Source organism: Mirounga leonina, unplaced genomic scaffold (genome assembly GCF_011800145.1).
Source record: "Mirounga leonina isolate KUSES-001 unplaced genomic scaffold, KU_Mleo_1.0 Mir_93, whole genome shotgun sequence".
Classification (NCBI taxonomy): Eukaryota; Metazoa; Chordata; class Mammalia; order Carnivora; family Phocidae; genus Mirounga; species Mirounga leonina.
Genome location: NW_023270854.1, coordinates 14017241 through 14025494, shown reverse-complemented (window position 1 = coordinate 14025494; position 8254 = coordinate 14017241). Strand labels below are relative to the sequence as shown.

Here is an 8254-nt window from a genome sequence, read left to right as displayed (position 1 = left end):
TCTGGCTTGGTGCTTAGAGTGCACTTTGGGTTTTTCTTACTTTCATTCGGAGTCCTAACAAGTCCTAACAAGTATTTGCTCCTTGTTCCCCTAGAATAAAGGGTTCTGCAAACTTTTTCTGTAAAGGGCTAGATAGTTAATATTTTAGGCTTTGCTGGCCACATATGGTTTCTGTCACATTTTATTTCTGTAAAATTTTTTTCTAAAGTGTAAAAAACATTTTAGCTCACAAGTAGCACAAAAAAACTTGTCAACTCCCACTTAGGAATTCCAGTCATCACTTCCCACTCCACTAATACACATTCTCCTACTCTTCATCTCCTTCCCAGGTACCCCAGCTTCTCATTCAAGAGACACACACATACACACACACACACACATCTCCTGCTTAACAGGAGTTAGTTTAAATCACTTGAAATCCAAGCTATCTGCAGAAATGTAATCCCCCAGAGTTGTGACTCTGCACACGTCCTGCAGGGAGACACAGCTTATTGCAAAGCTACCCAAATTTTCTTTGGATTTAGACCACAGTAAAACATACGTTTGCATTTTTACCCAGTATACAAATACACACTACACACATATCTGAAACAGGAGTTCCATGAAACAATACCTACCCTTATCTCATGCAACGTGCTCTGATATTTTTCTCTTCCATTCTATCCTATTCTTATTTTTAAAAGGCTGTCACCATTCACTAAGTTGCTTTTATGACCCACTAACTGGTTGAGGCTTCCAATTTGAAAAACACTAGTCTATAATATTCTTTTCATTTTTTTATTTTACTTTTTTTTTTAAAGATTTTATTTATTAATTTGAGAGAGAGAGAATGAGAGAGAGAAAGCACATGAGAGGGGGGAGGGTCAGAGGGAGAAGCAGGCCCCCCGCTGAGCAGGGAGCCCGATGCGGGACTCGATCCCGGGACTCCAGGATCATGACCTGAGCCGAAGGCAGTCGCTCAACCAACTGAGCCACCCAGGCGCCCTCTTTTCATTTTTTTAAAGATTCTATTTATTTACTAGAGAGAGAGAGAGAGAGCATGAGCAGGGGGAGGGGCAGAGGGAAAAGAAGGAGGGGAAGCAGACTCCCCCTGAGCATGGAGCCTGATATGGGGCCTTATCCCAGGACCCTGAGACCATGACCTGCACCGAAGTCAGAAGCTTAACCAACTGAGCCACCCAGGCGCCCCTATAATATTCTTTTTAGAACACTGGGAGTTAAAGAGAGTTTTGTGGGCTGGCCTGGGACTCTAACCATCATGTATAACATTGTATTCTTATTTCCTAACAACTGGGTTGGAATCCAATTTGGGGAACTCAATCCATCTGTAAGCAGGGGACTGCCAAGGTCTAATTCAGGAACATTTTTATATTAGGAGTTCATTTAGACCCAAACAAGGAAAAGCTGACAACCTTCCTAAAGTAATTCCAATACACTTGTCTGCTTGGGAATAGAGCTTATCAGGAGGTAGTCAACCTTAGCATTTCTGCAACTTCTTTTCCCTTTTTTAAAATGACTTAATGTGAATTTCTGAAGACAGCACAGAAGTGATTCATTTTCCCCATAACGCATGGATTGGAAGTTATTTTAATGTGTTTGCTACAAAATATAATTCTGCAGCTGCCCAGAGGGTTTTTGAAATCTACCAGTTCCTGTTGTTCCAGCTGTGTCTTAGGCAAGACCTTTCCCATCCTCATTTGTCCTAACGGAAAGAAAGAGTCAGGTAGTCTGGCAGTATGGGGGCTTCTCAAAAGATTAAAAATAGGACTACCATATGATCTAGTAATTACACTACTGGGTACTTACCCAAAGGAAATGAAAACACTAATTCGAGAAGATATTTGAACCCCTATGTTTATTGCAGCATTATTTACAGTAACGAAGATATGGAAGTAACTCAAGTGTCGTCCATCAATAGGTGAATGGATAAAGAAGATATGATACATATATACAATAGAATATTACTCAGCTATAAAAAAGAATGAAATCTTGCCATTTACAACAGCATGGGTGAACCTAGAAGGTATAATGCTAAGTGAAATAAATTAGAGCAAGACAAATACCATAGGAGTTCACTCATATGTGGAATTTAAGAAACAAGACAAATGAACAAACAAAGAGAAAAAGAGACCAAAACCCATACTCTTAAACGCAGAGAACAAACTGGTGGTTGCCAGAGGGGAGGAGGGTGGGGGAATGGGTGAAATAGATAAAGGGGATTAAGAGTACACATTTTGATGAGCACCGAAAAATGTATAGAATTGAATCATTATATTGTACATCTGAAACTAATATAGCACTATATGTTAATTATACTTGGATACAAAAACAAGTAAATAAAATTTGAAAGAAAAAAGTCAGGGGGTGCCTGCGTGGATCAGTCAGTTAAGCCTCTGCCTTCGGCTCAGGTCATGATCCCAGGGTCCTGGGATCGAGTCCTGTGTCAGGCTCCCTGCTCAGTGTGGAGTCTGCTTCTCCCTCTGCCCCTCTCCCCCCCACTCATGTTCTCCCTTTCTCTCTTAAATAAATAAAATCTTAAAAAAAGCCAGGCAGTTTGAGAAATATTTCCCCATGCACCCAAACTTCATCAAAGCTACATTTAGGAATTTTCAGAATATTGTTAGGAATGACAGAGACTGGCTTTATTTTTAGGGTTTTGCAAGTCTTTTTACTCTATTTTATATAAATGTGAACAGTAGTCTAATCTAATGAACCCTAAACTGTGTTGTGTGTGCATCATTAGGTACCCTCAGGCTTTTTTTTAGAGATATGTAAATCAATCATTTTATACAATTATTTCAGAAAATATTGGGGTTTGGAAGTACATGGTTGTATCCTACGAATATTCATCACTTTTCAAATGTACTCTACCATCATTTACTCTTTTCTACCCCTCAAAAATAAAAGCTAAATATCCCTTCATGATAGTAAACATAAGGCCATATGGATTCTGTCTAGGGTTACAACACTGAGAGATGCAAAGCTACTGCCTGCCCACGAGCTGATGGATAATCCAGGAGGCTGTCAGCGAAAGCCAAGGTTTCTCCTCAGGGAGTCCATATGCCTCAATGTCCCAGACTATACTTATCCTAGGTCTTCTGATCTGAATCACCCTTCTGACAGAATTGTGGAGGGTCCCAAACATTACACAAGTGGTATGAAGAAAAGGTTTCAAGCCTCCAAAATCCTCCTCTCATTACACCATGAGACCCTTTAGCCTTGCAGACTGTCAGAAGGTTCCATCAGCTGATATGCGGGAAGTATTTATTTTAGTGTCTGGCACATAATAAGCCATTCAATAAATGCTAGTTCTCCCCTTCCCTTTTTTGTTCCAGCTTCTCATTTTTTAATTATTTTATGTTTTTAAAGTTTTTATTTATTTATTTGACAGAGAGAGAGAGCATAGCAGGGGGAGTAGCAGGAAGGAGAGGGAGAAGCAGGCTCCTCACTGAGCAGGGAGCCCGATGCGGGGCTCAATCCCAGGACCTTGGGATCATGACCTGAGCTGAAGGCGATGCTTAACCAACTGAGCCACCCAGGTGTCCCCTCCAGAGTCTCATTTTAAAATAAAATTTCAAAAACTCTTATTTTTTTGGAACTTCCAGTTCAAGATGAGTCACTGAACACTGGTATTTGCTTTCCCTCCCTTGTTCTGCTCCTTTCTGCCATGCTTCCCACTTCACTTGAGATACCAACCAAATGGCAGTAATCCATAACAACAAAGAGAACAGGAGAGGGACCACCACGGGTCATTTCAGTGAAGGAAAGACCAGCTAAGACTGACTACAGTCTCACCAGCCTCCAGGATCAGAAAGGGAAGTAAACAAAGTTGGGCACGAAGGAAAGAAGCGTCTAGGAACAGTGTCCTCTGATCGGCAAAAAAATCATGACTTGGGACCCCAAAAAAAGGACAATAATCCTAATATAGAGTGTAAAAACAGATTATTCATTTTCAAACGTTAAGAATCCACTCAGGGAAGATTTTAATGTAAGTACAGAACAAAATGCAGTATTATCAACCTTGACTTGAGGATGTATAGTACATTAGGAGTGGGGGCTCTGGAGCTAGTGTCCAGATTTCAATCCCAGCTCTGTCTTCTTGAAATGACTATGAAGTAAAGACTAGAGGGAGTGGGGTATGGGCCTAACTGAAGGAAATGCATTCCGGGCAGTGGAAACAGCAAGGGCAAGGAAACTGAGGCAGAAGTAAACCTGGGATGTTTGAGGAACAGGCATGTTCCCAGTGGGGAAGAGTAAAAGTTAGAGGTCAGAGAGTGTGCAGTTGCAGCCATTAGAAAGAATGAAATAATATCAAAATTCAATAAGGATGAATGAATAAACAGTGTTTCTGATAAGTCAAGGAGTAGCATATTATTTAAGGATATTCAGGAGGCCACCAAAAGAACTAGAAGTGAAAACTGTTCAAAGTTGGTTGACTCTAGGAAATTGTACTGGGGACAGGAGAGGAGGTAATAGTGCCCTTCATTATTAGATCTTCTGCACAACAACAAAAAACCCATGTGCATATCATTTTACTTTTATAAAAGGGAAATGAAATTAAAAACTCTCCAAGTGGAAAAAAAGTGTTTGTCTGCAATGAAAGTGATCATAACAGAATTTGCATGATTTATACGCCCCTGAAGTAACTCAACAGCAAATACGTCCCACGTGGACTCTTTACCTTTGAGATTTTGCATATTCCTGAAAAAACTTTTCCATGCTGCTGTCATTGTCTTGGAAAACAGATTATGCAAATACAGATGCAAGCTGGAGTACAGCTGACCCAGACACCCAAGAAGATGATAAAGAGATGCAATTTAACAGCAGAATGAGAAGGAAGGTCTTTGAAAGTGCCCTGGGCTCACAGTGCCTGTGTAGGACCAGAAGAAGGAAGCTACTACATCTGGTTAACCGTGAGGCATTATCGTAAACCCAGCAGTCCTCATGAAATCACTGCTGCTTCTAGAGGCTGCTCATCATGTAGGTGTCGCTACCACACTTTCAGGGGATATGCAAAAAGCAGATGAGTTAATATGCTAATAACCAGAAAACTGTTTTGGAGTTAACTAGGAGCCAAGCTAGATTTCCCCTTTTTAATTCAAACCTGAAGATCTAGTTTGCCTAATAACCAAGGCAATGATACATACAAAATTCAGAATTGTGGTTAAAGATCAGATAGAAACCTTCTATTCTTTTTTAAGTTTTATTTATTTAAGTAATCTCTACACCCAATGTGGGACTCAAACATGATCCCAAGATCAAGAGTCACAGGCTCCTCTAACCGAGCCCCCAGGTGCCCCCAGATGGAGATCTTCTAGATGGAGAAGGGGAAAGAAGTTTGATGCAATGATATTGTCAGTGTTCCACTTCTTAAGTTAGGTGGGTTCACTGTTCTTCTTCTTATTATTATTATTTTAAAGATTTATTTATTTATTTTAGAGAGAGAGAATGAGAGAAAAAGCAGGAGGGGCAGAGGGAGAGGGAGAGAGAATCCCAAGCAGACTCTGTACTGAGTGTGGAGCCCAACTTGGGCTCAATCTCACAACCATGAGATCATAACCTGAGCGAAAACCAAGAGTCAGACACTCAACTGACTGAGCCACCCAGGTGCCTCTATATTATTATGTACATGTAGAATACATACCTTCTTTTGTGTGTGTCGGATATTAATAATATATTTTAAGGGAAAAAAATTATGTTGCCTGAGAGAGACATACTGCACTACCCTACAATGTCACTCCATTTCTTAGTAACATTAAGTTACAGCTTCTTTTTTACCCATCTTTTAAGTTCTTCCACAGACATTTCAGTACTTTGTAAAAGACTATACTGTTTATAGTGGAAGTATAGGGATTTAGAATCAAACCAACTTAAGTTCAATACCTGTGCCCTCTAAAACTCTCAAGTCAAGTTTCAGCTGTTGATTTTTTTTTTTCAGACATAAGTTAATTCCATGAACTTGAGCAAATAAAGAATGACTGTGTATCAATTTACGCTGGTTCTCTGGTCCAGAATATGCTTTCCATTTAAAATATTTGTGATCACGCTTCTGTATGTCAATGGATAGCTTCTAGTGGGAATTAGTATATCGTCTGTTCTTGATGAAGAGAACAATGGACAGATGTTGCATAATCCCTGGATAGTGCTGAATGTGACAAAACCAGTGAGACACACTAAGATATTTCTCCTTTTCTTGAACTGTCAGGTCAACTCTAAAGCGATGAAGTCCATAGTACAATAGGATATCTGCTAAGGTAAAGTTAAATCCTGTAAGGTAGGCTTTATCTTCAAGACAGGAATTAAGATCCTTCAACAGAGTGCAGATATTGTCTTTATTGGAGTGTCCATCTACTTGAGTTACCCTGTATTCCAACCACAGCTGAACGATGCTTTTTCTTCTGCAGTGCTCCCAAGCAAATATTCTTTGTTGGCCTGCTTGACAAGATGAGCTGCTATAGGAGTCAGTCCTGTTAGACTTGGACCATTGTTTGTTTGAAGAACTGGAATCTGGCGCTCACCCTGAACGCTGTATTTGTTCCCTTTACTCAGCCCCAGGGACTTCTCAGGCAGCGTCCGCTCTGTGGCCGCCATCTTCTGGCAGGAGCTCTTGGCAGGGGCCTCAGCTGCTGATTTTTATTTTTACAGCTACTTTGTCTCCTATTTCACCTGGTCATATGCATTGTCTCGACTGTGTCAACATTTACAATTTTTCACAGAAAGACACCATCATCCTATAACTGTAGTTTGGAAAGTGGTATGGACTGTGGTCAGAACTGACCTCATGGAAACAATCATTTCTGACACAAGCAATGCCACAGTACCTCTCCCACAGGCAACTGTGCCCACTCCCATACTGAATCCTAGACCCCAGAATCTCAGCGTGGGCTGCCTGACCCCTGGACCTCTGCTTGCCCGGCTGGGAGAGGCCAACACAGAGGCACAGGCTGGCTGACATTCAAAGACATGACTTGAAAGTTTAGAAGATCGTCAGTGTAAGAAGTCTGGTTAAGCCTATATAATAACTTGTGCTAAGAGGTGTATCATGGAATAAAATACTCATTCAAACTCAGGTAGCTACAGTCCTTGTAGACTGACTCCAAAGATGGACATCAACAATTCCTTCCATCCCTGTGTATGTCTGTCACTCCTCCATCAACAAGTGGGAGTCTGTTTCCTCCTCCTGAATCTGAGCAGGCTCTGCAATTTGCCTAACTAACAGAACACGGCAGAAAGAAGCTAGTGATAGCTCTGGGCCTAATCCAGAAGATGTCTGGTAGCTTCCACTTTCACTCTTTTGCAACATGGAGCCTCCACATAAAGAGGTCCAGCTACTCTGGTGGAGAGACCACATGGAGGGAGAGACCAAGAGAGATGGGAAGGGAGTGGGGGTGGGCCAGTCCCCAGCCATTCCAGCCATCCCAGCTAAGGCAAGTAAACCTACCTTCGTTTCCTAGGGCTGCAGTAACTGGGTGGCTTAAAAAAATAGAAAATTTATTCACTCACACTTTTGGAGGCTACAAGTCCAAAATCAAGGTGTGTCAGCAGGGCTGGTTCCTTCAGGAGGTTCTCAGGGAGAAATGTGTTCCTTGCTTCTTCCAGCTTCTGATGGTTGCCAACAATCCTCAGGGTTCCTTGGCTTACAGTGACATCACTCTAATTTAATCTGTCTCTTGTTACATGGCATTCTTCCTCTTCTCTTCTTAGAAGGACAATGGTCATATTGAATTAGGGCCCATTCTACTCCGGCATGATCTCATCTTAGCTAATTACATCTGCAAAGACCCTTTTCCAAATAACATCACATTCTGAGGTTCTGGGTAAACATGAAATTTTGGGAGATACTTTTCAACTTAGTACAGAAACCATCTTGAACACCCCTGCCCCATTCAAGCCTCCAGGCCACCACAGCTGCCTGAGAGACTCCGAGAGAGATAACTAGAACCACCACCCCAATGACTTCTTTTGCCTGCCCAAATTGCAAAATCATAAGCAAATGAATGACTGTTGTTTGTAATGTAAATTTGGGGATGGTTTGTAATGGAGATAACCAAACTGGTCCTTTTGGAACACTAGAGGAGTGATTTGACCAATCACTGACACGATTACTAATAAAATGCTGTTAACATCTGAAGAGCATTACTAGTAAAAGGATGAGAACACTGGGGTTTTTGCAAAAAGCTATTGTAACTTTCATGAGATGTCTTAAGTAGGATTTCATGCCATGGTTTTTCTTCACCCAAGGGTTTCTCAGGTG

General features: G+C 41.2%; 1 pseudogene; it reads right to left on the bottom strand.

Annotated features, from left to right (window-relative positions):
* Window positions 1–5995: 5995 nt before the first annotated feature.
* On the bottom strand, window positions 5996–6591 carry LOC118004721 (annotated as a pseudogene).
* Between the last annotated feature and the right edge of the window lie 1663 nt (window positions 6592–8254).